This window comes from Microcaecilia unicolor, chromosome 7 (assembly GCF_901765095.1).
Source record: "Microcaecilia unicolor chromosome 7, aMicUni1.1, whole genome shotgun sequence".
Classification (NCBI taxonomy): domain Eukaryota; kingdom Metazoa; phylum Chordata; class Amphibia; order Gymnophiona; family Siphonopidae; genus Microcaecilia; species Microcaecilia unicolor.
This window is the reverse complement of record NC_044037.1, coordinates 178772044-178788670: the sequence shown is the minus strand read 5'-3', so window position 1 is coordinate 178788670 and position 16627 is coordinate 178772044. Positions and strand designations below refer to the sequence as shown.

The 16627-nt window shown below is 43.7% G+C and overlaps 1 protein-coding gene across 1 annotated transcript in view; it reads right to left on the bottom strand.

Annotated features, from left to right (window-relative positions):
* BZW1 (basic leucine zipper and W2 domains 1) overlaps window positions 1-7089 on the bottom strand; it is a 124346-nt gene extending 117257 nt beyond the window's left edge. The window contains exon 1 of the mRNA XM_030208793.1: window positions 6995-7089. The gene's annotated coding sequence lies outside the window, so the exon portion shown is untranslated. The remainder of the gene's footprint in view (window positions 1-6994) is intronic.
* Between the last annotated feature and the right edge of the window lie 9538 nt (window positions 7090-16627).

The window sequence follows — 16627 nt, the reverse complement described above, 5'->3', positions numbered from 1 at the left end:
CGATTCCCGGCACAGGCAGCTACTTGTGACTATGGGCAAGTCACTTAACCCTCCATTGCCTGCTGCATTGAGCCTGCCATGAGTGCGAAAGCGTGGGGTACAAATGTAACAAAAAAAAAAAATCTTTATGTCGACTGCATGAGGTTGCCCGTGGCCATCTTATATCTGGCCCATGCAGTGTGCTCTCCAGGCAAAATGCGCCCATACTATCCAACAGGGAGAAAACTCAGCTGACAACCATTTTTCCAGGTCCATAGCTAAGGTTCTCGCCGACACACTCTCTGGAAGGCCAATTATTTTTAGATTCCCACGGCAAGACCCGTTTTCTAGGTCTTCTAACTTTTCAGCTTGTTTTGCACTTGCCGCTCCAGGGCAGAAAGTGATGCAACTAGGCCAAGAGTCGCATCCTCAAAGACCTACTTTGCTCCAGTTCTCTTACCCGTCTAGTAGTATCCATCAGGATCGCTTCAGAACTAGTAAGTTGTTCCAAAAGTTGCCCAAACTTGGGTTCTAATGCCTGGGTAAACTGGGTGAAAGATAGTGGAATCGAGTGCGGGGTCCGCAGAGAGGAGTGCAGAACGTCTGCTTCCTCTCACTGCATCATGTGATCTTTTTTTACGTTTTAAAAAGAGTGAAAAACCTATTCACTTTTACCTGTTCTACACCACTCAGGATTTTGTAGACCTCAATCAGAGGGCTCAGCTCTCTTTTCCAAGCTGAAGAGCTCTAACCTCTTTAGCCTTTCCTCATACCATTCCCTTTATCAGTTTGGTTGTTGTTCTTTGAACTTTTTCTAATTCTGCTGTATCAGAGATACAGCAACCAGAACGAATGCAATACTCAAAGTGAGGTCGCACCATGGAGAGATACAGAGGTTTTGTAATATTCTTAGTCTTATTATGCATCGCTTTCCTAATAACTCCTAGCATCCTGTTTGCTTTCTTGGCTGCCGCCACAAACTGGGCAGAAGATTTCAGTGTATTGTCTACAATGACACCTAGATAAAAGCATCACAATCTATTCCCTGGAATCTGTGCATCATGTTTTATCTTAGTTGCGCACACCCCCAGTTCTATCCCATTTCAAACAATAACAGATATAAAGATCAAACACTGTACATAAGTACATAAGTAGTGCCATACTGGGAAAGACCAAAGGTCCATCTAGCCCAGCATCCTGTCACCGACAGTGGCCAATCCAGGTCAAGGGCACCTGGCACGCTCCCCAAACGTAAAAACATTCCAGACAAGTTATACCTAAAAATGAGGAATTTTTCCAGTCCATTTAATAGCGGTCTATGGACTTGTCCTTTAGGAATCTATCTAACCCCTTTTTAAACTCCGTCAAGCTAACCGCCCGTACCACGTTCTCCGGCAATGAATTCCAGAGTCTAATTACACGTTGGGTGAAGAAAAATTTTCTCCGATTCGTTTTAAATTTACCACACTGTAGCTTCAACTCATGCCCTCTAGTCCTAGTATTTTTGGATAGCGTGAACAGTCGCTTCACATCCACCCGATCCATTCCACTCATTATTTTATACACTTCTATCATATCTCCCCTCAGCCGTCTCTTCTCCAAGCTGAAAAGCCCTAGCCTTCTCAGCCTCTCTTCATAGGAAAGTCGTCCCATCCCCACTATCATTTTCGTCGCCCTTCGCTGTACCTTTTCCAATTCTACTATATCTTTTTTGAGATACGGAGACCAGTACTGAACACAATACTCCAGGTGCGGTCGCACCATGGAGCGATACAACGGCATTATAACATCCGCACACCTGGACTCCATACCCTTCTTAATAACACCCAACATTCTATTCGCTTTCCTAGCCGCAGCAGCACACTGAGCAGAAGGTTTCAGCGTATCATCGACGACGACACCCAGATCCCTTTCTTGATCCGTAACTCCTAACGCGGAACCTTGCAAGACGTAGCTATAATTCGGGTTCCTCTTACCCACATGCATCACTTTGCACTTGTCAACATTGAACTTCATCTGCCACTTGCACGCCCATTCTCCCAGTCTCGCAAGGTCCTCCTGTAATCGTTCACATTCCTCCTGCGACTTGACGACCCTGAATAATTTTGTGTCATCGGCGAATTTAATTACCTCACTAGTTATTCCCATCTCTAGGTCATTTATAAATACATTAAAAAGCAACGGACCCAGCACAGACCCCTGCGGGACCCACTAACTACCCTCCTCCACTGAGAATACTGGCCACGCAATCCTACTCTCTGCTTCCTATCTTTCAACCAGTTCTTAATCCATAATAATACCCTACCTCCGATTCCATGACTCTGCAATTTCTTCAGGAGTCTTTCGTGCGGCACTTTGTCAAACGCCTTCTGAAATCCAGATATACAATATCAACCGGCTCCCCATTGTCCACATGTTTGCTTACCCCCTCAAAAAAATGCATTAGATTGGTGAGGCAAGACTTCCCTTCACTAAATCCGTGCTGACTTTGTCTCATCAGTCCATGTTTTTGTATATGCTCTGCAATTTTATTCTTAATAATAGCCTCCACCATCTTGCCCGGCACCGACGTCAGACTCACCGGTCTATAATTTCCCGGATCTCCTCTGGAACCTTTCTTAAAAATCGGAGTAACATTGGCTACCCTCCAGTCTTCCGGTATTACACTCGATTTTAGGGACAGATTGCATATTTCTAACAGTAGCTCCGCAAGTTCATTTTTTAGTTCTATTAATACTCTGGGATGAATACCATCAGGTCCCGGTGATTTACTACTCTTCAGCTTGCTGAACTGACCCATTACATCCTCCAAGGTTACAGAGAATTTGTTTAGTTTCTCCGACTCCCCCGCTTCAAATATTCTTTCCGGCACCGGTGTCCCCCCCAAATCCTCCTCGGTGAAGACCGAAGCAAAGAATTCATTTAATTTCTCCGCTACGGCTTTGTCCTCCTTGATCGCCCCTTTAACACCATTTTCGTCCAGCAGCCCAACCGACTCTTTGGCCGGTTTCCTGCTTTTAATGTATCTAAAAAAGTTTTTACTATGTATTTTTGCTTCCAACGCTAATTTCTTCTCAAAGTCCTTTTTTGCCCTCCTTATCTCCGCTTTGCATTTGGCTTGGCATTCCTTATGATCTATCCTGTTACTTTCAGTTGGTTCTCTTCTCCACTTTCTGAAGGATTGTTTTTTGGCTCTAATGATTTCCTTTATCTTACTGTTTAGCCACGCCGGCTGACGTTTAGTCTTTTTTCCCTTTTTTCTAATACGTGGAATATATTTGTCCTGAACCTCCAGGATGGTGTTTTTAAACAGCATCCACGCCTGATGCAAGTTTTTTACTCTGCGAGCTGCTCCTTTCAGTCTTTTTTTCACCATTTTTCTCATTTTGTCGTAATCACCTTTTCTATAGTTAAACGCTAGCGTACTTGATTTCCTAGTTTCACTTCCTTCAATGCCAATATCAAAACCGATCATATTATGATCACTGTTATCAAGCGGCCCTCGTATCGTTACCCCCTGCACTAGATCATGAGCACCACTAAGGACTAAGTCTAGTATTTTTCCTTCTCTTGTCGGCTCCTGAACTAGCTGTTCCATGAAGCTGTCCTTGATTTCATCAAGAAATCTTATGTCCCTTGCGTGTACAGATGTTACATTACCCCAGTCTATATGCGGGTAATTGAAATCCCCCATTATTATTGTGTTGCCCAGTTTGTTTGCGTCCCTGATTTCCTTTAACATTTCCGCATCCGTCTGTTCGTCCTGGCCAGGCGGACGGTAGTACACTCCTATCACTATCCTTTTCCCCTTTGCACATGGAATTTCAATCCACAGTGATTCCAAGGAGTGTTTTGCTTCCTGCAGAATTTTCAATCTATTTGATTCAAGGCTCTCGTTAATATACAATGCTACCCCTCCACCAATCCGATTCACCCTATCACTACGATATAATTTGTACCCCGGTATGACAGTGTCCCACTGGTTATCCTCCTTCCACCAGGTCTCAGAGATGCCTATTATATCTAATTTTTCATTTAGTGCAATATATTCTAACTCCCCCATCTTATTTCTTAGGCTCCTGGCATTCGCATATAGACATTTCAAACTATGTTTGTTGTTCCTAAGTACATCATGCTTAGTACTTGACAGTATTAATTGGCAATCTTTTGTCTGATTTTTATTGTTATTTAAAGATACCCGATCTACTACAATCTCTTTTGCAACCTCACTATCAGGATACTCTATCTTCCCTGTTATGGTGATATCTTTGAAAGATACCTTATCCCGAACCATGCTCTTTTGAGCGACTGTCGGCCTTCCCCCCATTTCTAGTTTAAAAGCTGCTCTATCTCCTTCTTAAACGCCTATGCCAGCAGCCTGGTCCCACTCTGGTTAAGATGGAGCCCATCCTTTCGGAATAGGCTCCCCCTTCCCCAGAATGTTGCCCAGTTCCTAACAAATCTAAAGCCCTCCTCCCTGCACCATCGTCTCATCCACGCATTGAGACTCTGGAGCTCTGCCTGTCTCTTGGGCCCTGCGCGTGGCACAGGTAGCATTTCAGAAAATGCTACCCTGGAGGATCTGGATTTCAGCTTTCTACCTAAGAGCCTAAATTTTGCTTCCAGAACCTCTCTCCCACATTTTCCTATGTCATTGGTACCCACATGTACCAAGACAGCGGACTCCTCCCCAGCACTATCTAGAATCCTATCTAGGTGACACGTGAGGTCCGCCACCTTCGCACCAGGCAGGCAAGTCACCAGGCGATCCTCACGTCCACCAGCCACCCAGCTATCTATATGCCTAATGATCGAATCACCAAGTACAACAGCTGTCCTAACCTTTCCCTCCCGGGCAACATTTGGAGATATATCCTCGGTGCGAAAGGATAATACATTGTCAAATTCATCTGCCAGTTAAAGTCATTAAGATTCCTTTTTTCAGTCATTTTAGTAATAGCATTAATTCATTACTATAACCACATACAAAATGACTATTGTTTCAAGGTCACAGTATTTTATATCAGCATTTCTAGCCCATCCAGTAAGTGGCAACTGAAGCAGCACTACTTGAACAGGATGCTTGCTCTAACTTGGCCTGCCCTGACTTGCCAGAAGGTGGGGATTGCTAGAAGTCAGCATGGCGTTGAGATTGTGTGAAAATGTAATTGCAGGCAAAAACGGGAGAAAAATCTGCTAATGTATTTTTTAAAATTTTAATTGGCAAGAATAGGCTTACATGCATACATCACCAATTTATGTGGTGTGATTCTTTTTGTAAAGCAAATATGGAACATACTACAGTAAACATTTCAAACTGAGGCAGAAACAAATCTATTTTAAACCATCATGTTTTTACCTTCCTCATGTTCTCTTTACAGTCCAGCAAACATTAGAAGACTAGTCAAATGCTAAACAATTTTACTTGACTTCAAGGATAATCACTTCACAAACCTGAAAATCAGTTGAGTCATTTTAATATGCTTTCAATGTATTAAGCAGTAGTGCCACGATATGCCATTCTTGATAATAAAACTGGTAACTATGGTGGACTAGTTCTCTATACATTAATTCCTTATGTTCACTTGATTTCAGGAGACATCAGTTCAGACTGCCCTCCATCACAAACTCCACAGTTACTAATCTATGCTACCACATTATCCTGCTGTACACTGCCTGTGTGGATTCCTTCAAAAAAGGCAGTAAATAAATCACAATAATACATTTAGGTACTATCACAAACTAGGCCCTGCAGTAAAAAAAAGAATTAGTACACATATAACTGTAGCTGACAGATGTTCTTGTGGCAAATTAGCTAAATGACCAACAAAATGCATTTTCCTTTGAACAAAGTCTTCCACTATCTCCCCTCCCCTTTAAAGATCACATCCTTCCAGCTACACTTCAGAACTCGTCCATAGCACCACATTCCATTTCAAAACTTTGTACTTTAAGTCTGCTTTACATGTTCTGCTTCTGAGAATACATGTACACTCAGTGGACATTATAAAAATACAATGCAAATCCTACTGAACACTGTGGCCCTTGGTAATAAACCCAGTTATCTTTAGTCCAACACTATTTCCTTATGTTCAATAGGGAAAATATATAACCAACTGAATCCTGAAGCGTGACCCAGTGCTGTGCAGCAGCTAGCTTCTGGCCACGCAAAACAAGGCTATTGTCACTAACAGGGTCCGCAACGATTTCATCAGTTGGATACCAGAAGCCAACAGCAAAGCTCCTACACGATTAAAGGACTCACAAAACATGGGGGAAATGAAAACAAAAACATCTTTCACATACGATTCCCTCTTAGGCAAGTGGAACCGATTGCCGCCTTCCTCTTCCACTTTACCTAAGGCCCAATGAACTCAACCGAAAGTCACCCTTATAGAAGGACACAGCATTATTCACACCAAGCCCGTTAACACTACTAGATGCTAGGCCCCGGTTTAAAGGGGATGAACCGATTCTCGGCACAGCGAGGAGAAAAAAAGCTCCTACTACAGGGTCGACACCATGTCAGCATCTGTCGTGATAAGTTATAACCAGCTGCATTTTCCTGTCGCTGTGGGAGTCAACTCGGAAGTTACCACCCCCCAACCCCAGATGCCCAGCCAGTTTCAGCTAGCGAGAGCAAAGAACAAGAACCTTCACTCGGTCTCAGCCCTTCCCCTAGAGAGGTTACACTAGGAAGATAATTCACTATTCCGCCCCCCCCCCCTCCCTCCGCCTAATAGGCTCAGCTCGCGGCCGAAAGAAAACAAAAATACACAGCAAAAGAAGGAAAAAGGTGCTAAAGCTGTGAGGGGTCAGCTGGACCCAGTTGCAGGGCGCCGGGAAGGCGCCTCTTCTCACTTACTCTCACCATTATTTGGTCAAAGGCGGGCGGGTAGCCGTGTAGCTGGACTCCCCGCACCCGGTCACCCCTCCACCCCCTTCCCCGGCACTTCCTTGTTATCAGACCTCGGAAGCGGCCCGCCGCACTCGCGAGCCCCCCTCGTCTCCTTACCTAATTAAAGGCAGCGAGTAAACAGGCCAGAAACAGACAAAGCCAAGCGCGAGCCACTAAACCTCCAGCTACAGACAGAAGCGCGAGGGAGCAAAGAGGCGGAAAGCAAGCGCGTCACGGAGCGCGTCACCACCAGCATAAACACGCCGGGAGAGTCCACGCGGCGCGCAAGACCGGAAGGGGGGGAGGCGGTGGACCAGTCTAGATCCCGCACCCACACAAAAAACCCTTATGTCACAAACCTTCCGACCTTTACAACTCAGACGGAGTAAAAAAAAATTCCCCTCACTTCATAGACTTTGATTGCATCCGCAAGATTTGGAGTAGTATCAAGTAAACACAAACAACCTTACACCCCCCCCCCCACACACACATCACTTTCCGCAGTCCCTGGAAAATGGGTGCTGTGCATTGCCATCCTTGTCTTCGTTGACCTTAATAACGTCAGTTGCACTAGAGTTAGAAAGACATCGTAGGTTTTCCTGGCTGAAGCTGAGTGCTGACTTATCTTTTGGCTCCTTTGTGTAAAATGGGGTGGGGTGGGGAGGGGAGGGGGAGTCCTTTTCAATTTTAAGCGCATCTCGAGTGAGAGATGTTGAGCTGGTTCCGGTTCAGGCCTGTCCCGGCCGACAAGATATAGAATAGGATCTAATTGTTGCAATTGCTATACTGGCCACGGAGAAAACTGGAATCGTAGGCTGTGTGATAGCTCTGGATCAATGAAACGAGATACTTTGATACGTGAGCGTAGGGAAGCCAGATTCGGAGGAAAGCTGTCTTTAGCTTTTGGGGGCTGTGATTCATTTCTTTTTGTGCATCGGTCGGTCTTGTTATTATCTTCTCTGCCGCCCACAATTGTAATTTACCGTTTTTTTAATAATTTTATCTTTCTATTTTTAATAGCTTTATGCATTGGTTGTGCAACTTTATTGGGGTATGTAATTATCATATTCCATGCACCAATAAAGTAACTGATTCTATTATCAGGCCTGTCTCCCTAGAGACAGGTTTTTTTTCCTGCATCACAGTCTGTTCATAATCTGCCCCCGCATCCGCTACTCTGTAAGGTATGCGCAGGTTATCCCCTTTGAAGGAAAGTAATACAGCACTAACACAAGAGAATTACAGTACAATTCAAAAAATCCGGACAGCACAGGGATTGGGTCAGTCCGGACTTTATGGATTCTCAGGCAGTACTTTTAAAATTAAAATGTAAGGAAGAATAGAGGAACAGGCAAATTTTGTTGATTTATTCATTAACAAATACAGAAAACAGGAAAATATACAAAGAAACTTAAATATTGTATTATATCATTTAAAAAAACATAGTTCCTCTTTTACTAAGCCTTGCTAGCAATTCCTGCAGTGGCAAATGAGGGGAAGCCCGTTTAATTCCTATGGGCTTCCTCTCATTTGCTGCGTGGGAATTGCTAGCATGGCTTAGTAAAAGAACCCCTTAGGTATTTTACTGTAAAATTTGTTTTTAAATGTTCATTTTTTTCTCTGCATCTCTTTTCCCCATCCAGCGCCACCTCATCCCTGTTTCTGAGGCTTAAGAAAATGCCAGAGCCCAAAGGAGTTGGCCGAGGGGCCTGAGCAAAAAGGAGGGTACCCCTAAGGCCCCCTCCCCTTGGCTACACCCTCCGTGGCATGGTCTGCTGACTTTCCCCTACTGGCCCTGCCCAGGGCTCGCTCTCACTCTCCCCAACCCAATCTCTGGTGTACCTTTTCAAAAGTTAGCAAGTCTTCCATGCTGCAGCACTAGCAGCAGGCTTACATGCTGCTTCCGGCCTGCACCGGGCCTTTCCCTCTGATACATCCAGGGTTGCCAGGTGGAAATTTTTTTTCCAGCCCACTGGAGCCCAAAAAACAGCCCAAAAACCGCCCAAACACAAACCCCGCCCCTGACACCCCCACCCCCGCGTCATCACCCCCGCCCCCGCCGTCATAAACCCCGCCCCCGCCGTCACCGGCCCCGCCTCCCACGTCACCGGCCCCGCCTCCCCGTCATCGGCCCCGCCTCTTACATCATCGGCCCCGCCTCCCCGTCATCGGCCCCGCCTCCCACGTCACTAACCCCGCCCAAAACGTCATTAACCCCACCCAAAAACGTCACTAACCCCGCCCCCCCGCGGCCGAAAAAACCGCCCGAAGCACAAAAACCAGCCCAAAAAACCGCAACCCGCCGCGGGCAAAAATTTCCCGCGGCGGGTCGCGGAAAACCGCCCAATTGGGCGGTAAAACCGCCCACCTGGCAACACTGGATACATCCCTCCAAGAGAATGGCACGGGGATGATACATCCCTCCTAGAGAAGGGGACGGGGACAGACTAGAGTTTGCGGTGATGGGGACAAACTTTGTCCCTGTGTCATTTTGTACTTTGAAGCCTGTTAATGAAATGGACTGTTATTTGTGTTTGAGTGATGCAGACAAAGATATTTTGATTTTTTGGAAAAAGAAGCAAACATGCTGGCCACAACTAGCAAAATTTGCATGGGGGGATCCTGTACATCCTTCTACCAGCACATCTTCTAAGAAGACATCTTCTATTGCAGGAAGGACTGTGGAAGACAGGAGAGCTAGACTGAATCCTGAGGTTGTTGATGACTTCTTATTCATCCACAGATTAAAAAATCATAACAGTGCTTCATAGAGCATATTTCTCCCCTCTAGGGCATACAGAACGGGTTGTATTTTGTACCCCTGGACATTTTAACAGTGTGGATTAGGATTCCTTGGAGTAGTAGAAATCATCTTGTTGGAGTTGGAAGGGTAGAGGGTGGTGGTGAGGAGGGTTATTATAGCTGCTCACTGTTATTATTGTTTTCTATTTGTAATTTATACACAATAGTTGCAAAGCATATTGTTCCTTTTTATACTTTAATAAAAAGATTAAAATATAAAATCATAATTGTTTGAGGCTTCTGCAGATGAGGACAGAGCCCATGGGGATGGGACGGGGTGGGGACAGAGACAGGGCCTGTGGGGATGGAGACAGAACCTGCGGGGATGGGGATAAACTTTGTCCCCATGTAATTTTCTAATCCCAACCCTTTTGATGCAACACCTTAGTTTACTATGGAATTCACTGACCTGTGCTACATGAATAATGCAATTTGCAATTAATTTCCTTAGCTGTGTTGTCCATAAGGATTAGTGGCTTAGGGCTAGATTCAGTAAATAGAACTCAAAATTCTGTGCCGGTGCTAAGAGAAGTTCTTTAGAGGGTGTGTACCCTTTAACGCCGATTCCTGCGCCTAAATTTAGGCACCAGACTTATGCCTGCTGAAACATAATGTAAATGCTGGTGCCCAAGTTAAGCACGCTGAGGCCATATTCTATAATTCTGTGTGCAACTTTTTGGAAAACCCCTGACACGTCCATGGCCACACCCCTTTTTGAGTTATGTACTAGTAAAGTTAGGTGCCATGCTTTATAGAATAGTGCATAGCCAGATGTGCGCACAAATTTTAATGAGGGCCAATTAACTTCAATAATTGGTTGTTGGCATCCAATTATTGATAGTTAAGGGCTTGTTTTTCAATTAAATTACACACACATCTTGGGTGTGCAATCTGGGTGCCATTTAGAGAATCTGGGGGTTAATGCCTTGGAGAGCTTTCTTAAAGGGGGCATTGGTATGAAATTGCACCTACACCCCTGTGCTGAAAGCAAGAGATCCCCCTGCCATCGGACATCCACCCCCAAAGGAATTACTCTCCCAAGAGAGTTCCCTGATGTCTAGGGTAAGGGGAGTGGAGTGATCCCCAGGCTAATCTGCCTCCTCTAGTGCCGGGGTTGAAAATATTGCTGGCAGACACCTAATGATAGTCTTGTGGTCAGGGCTGTGTGAAATCAGTTCTCTAAACCTTCTACACCAACTCCTCTAGTTTTCTACTGCCTGACTGTGACTCCTTTATTTGATTTACATAATAGTAAGGTGGTTTGCATGCTTTATGTCATTATTATGTATCCTATCGTCATTTAAACTGACGTGCATTACGGTAGTATGTTATTACCGTTTAATGCCATAACGCATTGGATTCTCCTTCGCTTTTTCTTGCAGAACTCTTGTAGCTTGGAAATATTCTTAAGTCTCTGCATGTAGTGCACATTTCGATAATGTTAAAAGCCTGGGGACTGAAACCTTTTCAAAAAACCTTCATCTTTCATTCCTGTAAGTGTTTCATGGTTGATTTTGAGATATGCTTCAGACTGTGGTCTTGCTGAAATATCCAACCTTTTTCAGTTATCCTTTCTTTCACATGCACAATATTTCCTGTGCTACTGGTTGTGTAGTAGTGTAGTGAGTGGTTAGTGCAGTGGACTGAAAAACAAGGGACACAGATTCAAATCCCACTATAACTGTATTAGTGGTATTTTTACTAAGGTGCGCTGAAAAATGGCCTGCAGTAGTGTAGACACGTGTTTTGGGCACGCGCAGAATCATTTTTCAGCGCACCTGCAAAAAATGCCTTTTAAAAATTTTTGCTGAAAATGGACATGCAGTAAAATAAAAATTGCCGTGCGTCCATTTTGGGTCTGAGACCTTACCGCCAGCCATTGACCTAGCGGTAAAGACTCACCGAACACTCATCCACTCTCTCATTACCTCTCGCCTTGACTACTGCAACCTACTCCTCACTGGCCTCCCACTTAGCCATCTATCCCCCCTTCAGTCCGTTCAGAACTCTGCTGCACGTCTTATCTTCCGCCTGGACCGATATACTCATATCACCCCTCTCAAGTCACTTCACTGGCTTCCGATCAGGTACCACATACAGTTCAAGCTTCTCCTACTAACCTACAAATGCACTCGATCTGCAGCCCCTCCTTACCTCTCTACCCTCATCTCCCCTTAAGTTCCTACCCGTAACCTCCGCTCTCAAGACAAATGCCTCCTTTCAGTACCCTTCTCCACCACCGCCAACTCCAGGCTCTGCCCTTTCTGTCTCGCCTCACCCCATGCTTGGAATAAACTCCCTGAGCCCATACGCCAAGCCCCCTCCCTGCCCATCTTCAAATCCTTGCTCAAAGCCCACCTCTTCAATGTCGCCTTCGGCACCTAACCACTTTACCTCTATTCTAGACTGCCCCAACTTGACATTTCGTCCTTTAGATTGTAAGCTCCTTTGAGCAGGGACTGTCCTTCTTTGTTAAACTGTACAGCGCTGCGTAACCCTAGTAGCGCTCTAGAAATGTTAAGTAGTAGTAGTAGTAACCGGGCGGCAATGACCTACTCGCGCCAAATGCCACTCAGGTGCGCATGGCGGATGTGTACCAAATATGAAATTAGCGCAAGGGAGTCGTGCGGTAACTCCATTTGGGCGCACGTTGGGTGCGTGTATACGCGGCTTATTAAAAGGGCCCCTGTGTCTTTTATTCTGGGCCCCCTCCAAGAACAGAAAAATACTTACTGTACCTAAAGATATAGGACACCTGCAAGCCTGAAGGCTATTGAAGTGTACATTTAGGTACAGTAGGTACTTTTCTGTTCCTGGAAGAAGCACATTTAGGAAAAAAAAAGAGTTACATTGGGATTTGAACCTGTGTCCCTTGGTTTACAATCCATTGTATTAACCACTGGGCTACTCTTCTGTTCTGCAAGGATGTCTTTGTGGCCATTTTCATAAGAATACTGCTAGACAGTTTGTAAAATGGTTGTTCAGGATGGACACCCTTATGTGGGAGACATCCATGTATTTTCGAACAGGTGACCGCAACATCTTTCCTGTTCAAAAATGGCTGTGAGATGGATGGGGTTTTTTTTGGATGGTTTGTACTGGATGTTTTTTTGGCACTTAGGTGTCCTTTCAAAAATGTCCCTCAATGTGAAAAAAGGTCCAAATCGCTATTTTCAAAACACATATTTCTATGCAGTTCATATGCAGTGCATCCAAATCACAAGGGGGCGTGTTAGGGGCAGGATTTGGGCATGCCCAAAACTTGAACGTTTTTCTGCCATAATGGAACAATCAAAAACATCCAGGGCTAAAAGATGTTTTGTTCTAGACCTGTTTGAATCACAACTAAGTCACAAAAAGGTGCCCCAAATGACCACTGGAGGGGTTAAGGCATAACCCTCCTTACTCCCCCAGTGGTCACTAACCCCCCTCCCACCCCCAAAGATGTGAAAGAGAAAATGAGGCATATTTTCAAAGCACTTTGGGAGGCTAAGTTCCATAGGTTTCTATGGAACTTTGGGAGGCTAAGTGCTTTGAAAATATGCCTCGATCTATACCATCCTCTAAGACAGCTTCAGATGTTATGGCCAGGCCTGTTAGCAAGCAGGTCCCTGGAGTAGCCTAGTGGTCTGTGCAGTGGACTGTAGAGAAGGGAACCCAGGCTCATATCTCACTCTAACTGTGATAGAAAGTGTGAGCTGCCCAAAACACACCAAAAACTTATTGTACCCACATATAGGTGACATCTGCAGCCATAAGAGCTATTGTAGTGGTGTACAGTGGGGTTCTGGTGTGTTTTGGAGGGTTCACCATACAATATAAAGGGGTAACAGTGAGATGTGTACCTGGGACCTTTTATGTGAAGTCCACCGCAGTGCCCCTAGGGTGACTTACTGCTCTGCTGGGATGTCTATGTGGCCAGTCTACTAAGAATGCTGGCTCCCCATACATCCTAATGGCTTGTTTTTGTGCATTTTTCCCTTGGATGTTTTTTTGTTAATGGTCCAAAAAGATAGACGCAAGGAGCACAAAAACATCTAGCAAATGGCCATTTTTGAAATAAAAAGAATTTTTTTGGTTTGAAAATCGCTATTTTTGCCACTTGATTTTTGGACATTTTCAGCAAAATGTCCCAAATTGGGTTTAGATGTCATATTGAAAATGCCACTTCACATGCAGTCTCTTCATCATCAATCCTCTGCTTCCCAAGAACACTCTATATTACTTCTATTTACTGTTAAAAGGTCTGTGCAGAGCACAGGTACAAATCAAAGTAGGGTTTACACAAAAAGCAGCAAATATGAGTTATCTTGTTGGGCAGACTGGATGGACCGTGCAGGTCTTTTTCTGCCGTCATCTACCATATGTTACTATGTTACTAATTTTTTAATTTATATAAAAATTTGTACTCATCTTTTTTCAGCATCAGGTTGGGGACAATAATCTGACATGAGTCATGTTTCGCCTACAGCTGGATCAAGGAGTGTCCTGTGCAACATAAATGCTATGAATCAAAAATTCTCAAAAAAACTCACAAAAAATTCTTTTAACTTTTATAAAATTTAACTAACTATCCAGCTTACCCAAAATTTATAAGTCTTGCCAACATGACAATTCTTCACTGAGCGTCAAGATGGCAGTGGCGTTTTTTCCTTTTGTTTTATACTTCCTTTGTTTAAAAATCACATGATCAAGGACAGCCAATCACAGATTTCCAAGAAGTTTAAACTAATGTCATCCACTCTATTTCCATATTTAAACCATGAGGAACCACCATATTCAAAAATCAATCTCAGCTCATTATAATTTAATACTTTGCCATAATGCCCACCCTCCCATACTTCTGTTAGTTGACGTAGCTCTCCATCGGATATCACTGACTGTATGGCTCTTACTTCACCAATGATCCACAAGAGGAGCCTGGATGTTATTTGTTGTAATTTGAGGCTTACGTTCAGATGCAACTTGACTGCTCTACTGCTGCAGCCAACATATATCAAGTCACATGGCAAAAGAATGATACACACCACATTATGACTTGTACACAGTGTATTTGGTTTTGCTCTAGTCGTTACAATCTTTGTTGGATCTGTTCATTCCATACCTTTGACAATCTGGCTACACCACTGAAATTTCCTACATTGAGCATGCTCTCTCTTTTCATCATCTCCATTACGCTCCTCATATCGTTGAGCTGCTAAAAGTTCCCCCAGACTTTTCCCTCTCTGTTATGCCACTGTAGGGGGTTCTACATTGCTTCTTAATGTATTTAACTAGCATACTAAATATTTTCAAATATGGTATGCATGTACTACTACTACTACTACTACTATTTAGCATTTCTATAGCGCTACAAGGCATACGCAGCGCTGCACAAACAAAAGGGAAAGGTAAATGGGACTTGATATACTGCCTTTCTGAAGTTTTTGCAACTACATTCAAAGCGGTTTACATATATTTAGGTACTTATTTTGTACCAGGGGCAATGGAGGGTTAAGTGACTAGCCCAGAGTCACAAGGAGCTGCAATGGGAATTGAACTCAGTTCCCCAGGATCGAGGTCCACTGCACTAACCACTAGGCTACTCCTCTTGATGATTGTAATTTCCTGCAACAATAATTCCCACTGTGCAAATCTCCCCCTTTGATTTCCTAACAGCTGTGTTTGGATATCCCCACTCCAAAAAATGCTGTTTCAGATCTTCAGAATAAACTTGATAATCATCCAGAGAAGAACACACTCATCGCAATCTCAAAAAGTGACTCAGAGGGAGATTATATTTTAAATTATAAGAATGAAAACTGTGGAATTGCAATTATGTGTTTCTCTCAACTGCCTTATGATATAATGATGTAAGCAGTTTGTTATTTTTCTTCATAATACAGAAATCCAAAAATTCTATTTTTAGAAGTCATCAGAAACTGTAAATGAGGGTTTAGTGTATTTGACCATTGATCAAATTTCAATAAAGCTTGTTCAGAGCCTCTCCATAAACATATCTCATCTAAAAAGTCTTCTAAAATAAAACCAATTAAAAATTTGATGTATGATATAAACATGTTGATTCAAACTGTGCTACATGTTGCTACTGACAGGGTTAAACTTGCCCCCATGGCTACCTCTCATATCTGTTGAAAAAATTCCCCTGCATACTAAAAATAATTTTGTTTGATACTGTGCTCCTCCAGCCTCACCAAACAATCAGTGGAAATCATTTGGATTGATCCCTGTTCTTGTAACGTCTGGTGTATAGTTTTCAGTGCTCCCTCCTGTGGAATATTAGTGTACAATGAGGTCACATCCAATGTAACTAATCATGTGGAATGTGGTATTTCCCCCAATTCTTCTAATATGCGTAATAAATAAGACAAATCAAAAAAGATGTAATTTTCAATGTCTCTGGTTGTAAAAAGCAGTCAAAAAATATAGATAATGGCTCCAATACTGGATCTTGAGTAGACACTGTCCCCCGGAGTCTATATAGCATGCCTAGTGTTCTGTGCCAAAATCCAAGCGTATTCTATAACAACGCGCATAATTGGCTTAACAAGCCAATCAATGTTGTTAACAGCACACCTTAGTAAAAGGACCCCTTAGGTATGGCCATTTAACCAGTGGCAATGTGGTGCAAATGCTCATGCCTAAGGGCCTCTTTTTATCAAGCCGCGCTAGTGGTGCCCATGCAGCAGTGCCTTCAGAGCCCATTCAAAGTGAATGAGCTTTGTCGGCATTACCGTATCGGGAGCTGCTAATGTGACTTGATAAGAGGCCCTAAATTAGGCATGGATCTCACCTTATTCTATAATTACATGTGTACCTGACAGGAACACCTCTGATCTGCCCATGACCCTTTCATTTCCATGCTCCTTTTTTGATGTGTGTAAAATTCTAATTAGTGCCAATAATTGCTTCTTAAAAAGCTAATTATTGGTGCTAATTAGCTCATTG